Source organism: Loxodonta africana, chromosome 6 (genome assembly GCF_030014295.1).
Source record: "Loxodonta africana isolate mLoxAfr1 chromosome 6, mLoxAfr1.hap2, whole genome shotgun sequence".
NCBI lineage: Eukaryota > Metazoa > Chordata > Mammalia > Proboscidea > Elephantidae > Loxodonta > Loxodonta africana.
The window spans coordinates 96,276,361-96,285,520 of record NC_087347.1 but is presented as its reverse complement, the minus strand read 5'-3'; positions in this window follow the sequence as shown (position 1 = coordinate 96,285,520).

Below are 9,160 nucleotides of genomic sequence, written 5' to 3'. Positions count from 1 at the left end.
CAGGCATTGATTGTGGATCCAAGTAAAATGAAATCCTTGACAACTTCAGTCTTTTCCCCTTTTATCATGATGCTGCTTATTGGTCCAGTTGTGATAATTTTTTTTTTTATTTTGAGGTATAATCCATACTGAAGGCTGTGGTCTTTGATCTTCATTAGTAAGTGCTTCAAGTCCTCTTCACTTTCTGCAAGCAAGGTTGTGTCATTTGTTAATGAGTCTTCCTCCAATCCTGGTGCTCCATTCTCCTTCATATAGTCCAGCTTCTCAGATTATTTGCTTAGCATACAGACTGAAAAGGTAATGGTGAAAAGATATAAGTCTGATGCACATCTTTCCTGACTTTAAACCACACAGTATCCCCTTGTTCCATTCAAACGACTGCCTCTTGGTCTATGTACAGGTTCTTCATGAGCACAATTAAGTGTTCTGGAATCCCCATTCTTTGCAATGTTACCCATAATTTTGTTATTATCCAGACAGTTGAATGCCTTTGCACAATCAATAAAACACAGGTGAACATCTTTCTGATATTCTCTGCTTTCAGCCTGGATCCATCTGACATCAGCAATGATATTCCTAGTTCCATGACCTCTTCTGAATCCAACTTGAATTTCTGGAAGTTCTCTGTTGATGTACTGCTGCAGCTGCTTTTGAATGATCTTCAGCAAAATTTTACTTGCATAAGATATTAATGATATTGTTCAATAATTTCCACGTTTGATTGGATCACCTTTCTTGGAAAGAGGCATAAATATGGACCACTTCCAGTCAGTTAGCCAGGTAGCTATCTTCCAAATGTCTTGGCATAGATGAGTGAACACTTCTAGTACCACATCTGTTTGTTGAAACATCTCAATCGGTATTCCACCAATTCCTGGAGTCTTGTTTTTCGCCAGTGCCTTCAGTGCAGCTAGTACTTTCTTCCTTCAGTATTATCTTTTCTTGATCATATGCTGCCTCCTGAAATGGTTGGACATCGACCAATTCTTTTTGGTATAGTGACTCTGTGTATTCATTCCATCTTCTTTTGAAGCTTCCTGTGTCGCTTAATATTTTCCCCATAGAATCCTTCATTATTGCAACTTGAGGTTTGAATTTTTTCTTCGGCTCTTTTTCTATTAAAAAAAATAGCATTTATTAAATAGTAAAATTTGTTGGACCAATGAATACCCTCCTGGCTGTTGTTACTGAAATCTGCCAGTGATTATTAAGAAAGGTAATTTGAAATTTAGCAGTTTTTAGACCATCTGTGAAAAGGTGACCTTTTCACAGATGGTCTAAAAACTGCTAAATTTCAAATTACCTTTCTTAAGCTATGAGCCGGAATCGACTTGATGGCACTGGGTTTGGTTTTTGGTTTTGGGGTGAAAAGGTGAAACTTTTAAATGATCTCACCCATTTGTAATGTTAATATATACTGATGGTTCTGTAACATTCCTCATACTCGGGGAGCCATGGATGTGGTATCATGCTTGTCCATTTTCCACTTTTGCCTCTTGGAACATATCCCAAGTAAAATCTTTGTTTTTGCTTTACTATAACTTTGTGATGATTTTACCCTAGGGAAGTCTCACACAAAATGGCAGCCAGGCTGGCAAGGATTGGAAGAATGGGCTTGAGATGGACTCTGCCATTTAGAATTATATTAAGAATTTCAAGAATAAAATAATTACATTTCATTTTTGAGACTAAATATTCATATTAACTATTTTTAGAAAAATCTACTTTTAATTTAAAGAAATTCCTTTAAATTACTTTAAAAGTTTAAAGAACTTTTGTAAGCATTCACCCAAAACATACCAAGAAAAGAACGACAGAAAGGTGAAGAATTAGAGATGAATTAAAAAATAACAGCAAGATCTGAATACAGTTGGTAGCACTTGATGGGAACTGGTGTTAGCTGAGAGAAAGAAGATGCTGATATCTGCCTGCATTTGAATGTCCTTCTGTCTTTCTCCTCCCTGGTTTGGAGTAACTTTCTCTCTTCCCACAAAAGGCTCTTCTTCCATCTCCCCAGGCTTCCTCTTCTCCCTTGGGATGTCCACTGACTGAGAAGAGGGACCGGCCAGTGTTCAGGGAGTACAAATCTCCCTTCAGGAAACCCCCTCACATCCTACTGTGAATGTTTTTTCTGATCCACTGGGTAGGACAATAACCAAGAAGGGAAAGAGAAAGAGGAAATTCCATTTGGAGAATACTAAAGGCATTGCTATCTTTTGGAATGTTTTTCTGCTCTTTATTTCATCAAGCAACCTCTGTGGGGGGGGGGTGACAAAGGGAGGGACCGATAGAGGGAGGGGGAGGGGAAGGGAGAAGAGAGAAAATGCATTTGAAGTTATTCAACTGCCAATTGGTTTGCAATCCTGTTACCAACTCCATCCTGCTCTTTGGGTAATGGAAAGACAAATTAGCATAATGACAACTTAGTGGAAGACTTTATAATGGATTTAGGTTGCTTGCAAACGAAATATTCAGAGGTCATTTGTAGTGTTCTCATAACTAATATTCCAAAATTAAGAATATTATCGCGATTATGATAATCCAATGAAATACATGATGAAGACTTCTTGAAAACTACTCTATGAAGAGCCTATTATGTATAAAGTGCCTATTATGTAACAAATACCAGAAGACCCTTCTCATGCTAGCTCACAGCAACCCCACAAATGAAACATTTACCTACATTTTATAGACAAGTAAACTGAAGTTCGGTGACATAAAAAACACACTCAGAGTCACAAAGCTAATTCATTTGACTTAAATCTGTGCTCTTCCCAGTAGCATACTGTTTCCCTCTTAGAAATTATCATGATGATGATGATTAGTATACCTCTCATGTTGAAGTTGCTATTTTCCAAGCCTCATCTATGAATTCAAGGGAGTAGCTGCTATATATGTGGCAGGAATTTCCAGAATAGAGCCATTTTCAAAGAACATGTGCATTTATTCACTCAACCAAACTTACATCATGTGTCAATGATACGTCCTAAATTTTGATTCAGAAAATATTATCATAAAAATGAACTCTTGTTAAGAGAGTATAGGAGAACTTCAGTCTACCCAGAGAGAGTAAAGAAAGAAGGGTTTATAATGGGAGGAGGAATCAGATTTTGAATCACAAATAGATTTATTTTCTGGTGAAGGGTGGGGAAACATAGACGTGTGTGATATGTTCAGAAAAGGCAAATACCAACACTTTATAGAAAAATAGACAAAGGTTGTGTGAGGAGCAATGCACAGGCCTCCAGCACTGGAAACCAAGTGGATCCAAAGGCACAGCAAAAAGGAAACACAGAAGTACCATATTTTACGAAAATAATGCATGCCTTCTATGTTTGTCTGCCAATGGCACCTTTCATAAGTGCCACTATGCCAATTTTTGTAACATTTTGGTGTGGCTGGCAAACAAAGTAGAAGGAGTGCGTTATTTGTGTACAAATACAGTATGTTGTTGTAACGCTGGAAATCCCACTTATGACAATAAGGTAGATTCATGAGTACTGACATTCCTGACCTTCATTTCCATCTCCCTAAGCCAAAAAGGCCACAGTCCTGGGATCTCCTGACCTCCACATTCTTACAAGTAGTGGAACTCACCAAACCTTGGGCATGATAAATATGAGATTCACAGGAAAGGAGTATACCTGTATCATTATGCCTTTGATCTTTTGTGTATCCTTTGAATTCCTTGCAAAGCTAACCTCAGCCAAGTCTCAGTCATTGTTCTTGCCAATTCTTAAACTTTGACTAGCTTTAGTGGTCTGGCCTAGCATAAAAAAGAAGTTCCATAACTAGAAATACAAGTGACTGATAAATATGTGAAAGATGTTTGACTTCATTGTTTCAGGATCTGCCTAAAGGAATGTGGAAAGTCTGGGTCTATTCACCATGTGTCAACATTTCTATCACACTTTCTACATTTCTGTTCTTTTGCATTGTTTTTGTGGGGTACCATCCAGTCAATTCTGACTCATAATGACCCTGTGAGCAGAGTAGAACTGCCCCATGAGTTTCTGAGGCTGAAATCTTTACAGGAGAAGATCACCAGGTCTTTTGCATTGGGCTCTGGGATATTTCTTCTTTTCAGTCTACCAGCTCTTATTCATTCTCAGCTGAGTCCATTCTGCTACTCAGCTCATCTATTGAGCTTTTATTTCAATGATCATATTTTTCATTGCCATTATAAATTTCATAATATTCTGTTCTCGTTTCATGTTTGCAATATCCTTTCTTATCTTTTGCTCTATATATTCAGCTTCCTCAGATGTTAGTTCTATTAGTTAAGTTTTGGGCTTTTCTTTCATGGTTTTGGTTTTCCTTTAATAGTTGTTGATATTTGGTTTTCCGTTCATCTATATAATTGAAATTCCCTGTTTGGCTGTCTGGGAATACTGTTTCTGTTCAACAGAGTCTGCTACCGGTTGGGGTAGAATCTGCTGCCCATGCGGATGTTATAAGCTTCATCTTCTGGGAAAGGTCAGCTCATCTTCTGGAGGAATCAGGTCCCCTTTCCTTCCAAAGGTAAACAGTCACTCAGCATACTGCCTGCCTCTGGCCCAACTGCCAACCCTCTCTGCTCCATCTACAAGCTAAAATTTCTTCTCTCATCCAGTTGCCAGGACAGGGCAGACCTGGTTGACTTTTCTGATTGCTTCTTCAGTTACACAGTGGTTGCCCAAGGGACATTTTCTGTTCCTTATAGCCATTGCTATGTGTTCAGAGCAATCTTGGAACTCATCCCACTTTAGCAGAAGTATTTTTCTTCCAACATGTTTTCCTCTACCAGTTAAATCCATATGCTTCTCAGGAATTTTCAAGTTCTTAGGCATTCTTAGGAATTTTTTGAAATTCCTGCTTCATGACGGCACTTTTTTCCCGGTTTTTAGTCCTTTTATGAATGTGTTCTTGTTGAACGTTTTATTTTTAGTAGCAGCTCTAGTATTTCTATATAGAAGAGATTTAAGGGCGACAGCTGATTTCTAGGGAGGAGACTTTCTAATCTAACAGCAAAGTATGTAACAGGTACTACGGGAGAGTGAATAAATAAATGTGTATTTATGTATATTTATTTATTCTCCTAATAACACCAAATTGCAAGGTATACATTGGGTATTATTAGAATATATATATTTAAGTCTCTTCCTTCAAAACACATGGCAGCCGTTAAGTCAAATAAATGAATGAATGCACTTAACCTGATCCTAGGACTCACAAAGAGCCCAAGTTTATGAAGGAGAGGACCCCTAAGACGAATTCTGAAGGATGACATAATTAGAGAAAGAAACATGTTCCAAGACTGTTTCCTAAAGAGGTGTCCTCTTGCTTTCAGGATAAAATTTAAACTCCTTGGTTTGCAAGTAAGACTTGACTTATGGCTCATCTTCTACCACTTCCCCATCTCTACTACTCCTCCTTTTTCCCAGCTACATTGAAGAACTTAAGCATTCTTCAAAGGATTTGGCTATTTCCGATTTCTGAACCTCTACAAGCGTGTTTCCCTTTACTTGGGACATTTTGGCCCTGGCAAGATTATCTTACCAAGACACTAACCTGTTGCCATCAAGTTGATTCCAATTCATAGTGACCCTTAGGACAGAGTAGTACTTCCCCATAAGTTTTCCAAGAAGCACCTGTTGGATTCGAACTGCCGACTTTTGGATTAGCAGCCGTAGACTATTTAAAGATAATACTTTGTTTAAAGAATCCAGTTGGTAGTGTGTTTATCTCTATTAACAACCATGTTTCATACCGCTATGTGTAGTATAATTTTTCTTTCAAGAGCATCACAGTAATGATTCATGTGCCATCCTCCGCCTTGATCCTAAGACCATCATTCTCTCTGTGCATTGGCTCTGCAGCAACAGTGTATTAAACACGCATAAAGACTTTCAGAAGACAGTTTTCCCTCTCCAGGACATAACATGTTGACTTTATTAATGATCTGTGAGGAGGAGTTAGCAGACTTTAGACTTAGTCCAGACTCTGGTAAATATGACCTTGACTAACCATTTTAATTTCTCTGGGCCTCCGATTTTCCATCTGCAAAATGATGGTGGTAGAAAAAGTCTCCCCAAACTTTTAGGTCTCAAATTAGACAAAAGATTCAATGACTTTTGTTTTATTCTTTCAGTTTTGATTAATTTAATTTTAATTACTTGGTGACTATACTGTCATGTAAAATACTCAAATAATACTGATAAAGAAATGTCCCCCTAGAGCCTTGGAACTCTTTTTTCTCATTCTTTTACGTTGCTGCACAATAGTCCATGACATGGCTATGCTATCATTTGTATAATCATTCTTCTGTTGATTGACATTCTGCTTTGTTTAGACAATTGTTAAACAATGTTGGAGTAAGGAAATAAATTTCTGTTGTTTTAAGTCACCCAGTTTGTGGTACTTTGCTAGGGCAGGCCTAGGAAACTAATATAGCAATTGAGCAGATCAAAAAGGCAGAGAAGGAGAAAGTTACCTCCGAAGGGATAGTGTACCTAATGATATAGAGTATTTCTTTGAAGAGGGTGCTCCCAGACTGGCTACTTATACCTAATACTTGATGGGCAGAGCACCAGACCTGCGCACAGCAGACAGCAGCTACTGTTGCCAGCAAACTCAAGATGCAAAAGGCCAAAGATCTTCCCAGTAGATCCTCCCTCCACTGTGTCAGAGGATGAGGAAAGACAATGGAGCATAGTGTTACGTTTAACTGAACCCGTTTCAAAACTTCCAAGAATCAAGCCTACTTGGTAGTTTTCCAAATAAGAAGTTATGAATTATTTGAGGGCAAGACCATGTCGTATTCATCTTTACACCCCCGCAGAGCATACAACAGAATGCTTAACATAAACTATGCCCTCAGTAAACTTTTGTGAAAGATTAAGTATTTGAGTGGAGGCTAACGTCAAGAGAAATAAAAGACAAATAACCTGGGGAATTTATCCAAAAGCAACTGTCAGCATGTTACATCTGTAACCTCTGCACAAATTTATAAATGATGGTTTGGCTTTGATGCCATTGTGACTAATCTTTCTTTCCTTGGAAATGTTATTAATCCTATCACCCTTTACTGGTTAAATACGCAATACCCAATTTTCTTAGATGCTTTTAAAATTTTGATATTCTGTTCTGGTCATGATCTTTGTGTATCCTTTCATAATCTCATTGCCCTGTCAAATAAGTCAATGCTTTTAAATATATGTGTATGATCCTGGTTGGCACAAACAATTAAGTGCTCGACTACTTGCCAAAAAGGTTGTCTGTTCAAACCTATTCAGAGACACCTTGAAGACAGGCCTGGAAATCTGCTTCCAAAAGGTCACAGCCTTGAAAACCTTATGGAGCAGTTCTACTCTGCACACATGAGTCAGAAGTGACTCAACAGCAGCTAACTGCACCAACGATGTATGAATCATAGCTTTTCTCATTTATCACACAAATGATACATGTTTATTGAACAAAAAGTTATTAAATACAAATAAAGCATAACAAACAAAAAGAAAATAGAATATACCCATAACTCAATTACCCAGATATACTTGGCATTTGAATATCCTCTGGGCTTTCCCTTCACGTATATTTACACGTATCTTTCCTTAATCAAGATGGAATCACTCTGAACATAATGTTTTAGAGCCTACTTTGAAAATATATTTAAAATGCAGTTTTTGAACAAGCATATCTTAAGTTTGTTTTCAAATATAAGTGAACTTGTTTCTTTGTGCCAACCTTATAGATCATAGTAATGTTTCCTGAAAGCAGACGTAGGTAAAGTTTATTCTGTCAGCCTCGACAACAAAAAGGAGTGAAAGATTAGCGCCAAAACGATTTCAGGTCAATATAAGTAAGGGCAACATAGAAGAGATTCACAATGCAGGTAGAATTTGAACCAGATGATCTTGAAGTTTCCAACACTGAGTTCTATGACTCCCTGACTAGAGTAAAGAATGACAAGAGGCAGGAAGAAGGAGGCAGAAGTTTTCAAGATTATCAGAGGAATAGGAATCAGTCTGATTGGGATGAATGCATGTGGAGGAGTACTGGAAAATTAATTTGGATGGGAAGATCGTAGATAGATTGGGGAACTGTTGTAAAAGGGTCGAGGTTGGGCGAGAAGCCCATTAATCATTGTCTCCTTGTTGTTCTCCTCTCTCACCTCCTCTTCTTCCTTGTCTTAACTTTTGAATCTCAATGTCTCAAGACCTTCAACCTTCTGAAGTCACCGTTTGCTTTAACACCCTTATAAGCTCACTTCTTCCTAAACTTATGTCAGGATAGAATAAGTTACGCTACAGTAACAAATGACCCCAAAATCGCAGTGACCCCTAAAATCTTAAAACAAAGGTTTATATTTCATTTGTGCTATATAACATCCAGGGGCCACTCAGAGATCCAGGCTGATGGAGCACCCTCAACCTCAAACATTTCCCTATATGCCAAAGGGAAAGAGGGTTCTGAAGCATCAGCAATTACATGCTTGTAGCCGAGATAGCATATATAATTTCTACTCACAACTCATTGGCCAAAAGTAATCCCATAGTCCTACCAAACCACAGGAGGGCCATGAAGTACGATGTTACCATGTTGCCGGGTGGTGGAGAGTCAGAAATATTTGGTGAACATCACCATATGACTGCCAGTGGATGTAACTGTGGGAAGTCTAATGTCAGTTTCAGATCTTTTTCTCATGATTTCCCATGAACTTGAAAGCATATTATTCTGTACAGTGTTATACATAGGCCCATATTCACTTTCTAAAAGCCTTTTGATATAAAATAATTGTTTCACTTTTCCAGACATTGCCCATTGTTCTATTTAGGCTCCAGTCTGCTCATTCACCCTATAAAAGTTAGCAGTGTCCCACTTGAAGGTTCTTAAGCATTTATTGAACGAATAAGTGGAATGACATACATTTCACCTATTTAACCTTGTTCCATCCCATGTATTAGAATTTCTCACTGATTGTTTTAGATCATGCTTTATTGACTCTGTTCACGTCCTAGGCCATATCAAGGCCTAGGCTAGGTGGGGCATTCCCATCTTTCAATTTCAAGTCCTTACTGGCAATGTTTTTGAAGTTGTCCTCTACTGGCATATTTTGCAATTCACTGAGTCCCACCCTTTTGTTTCCCTATCTTCTCTTGCTTTTTCCTTTTCTTTCCAA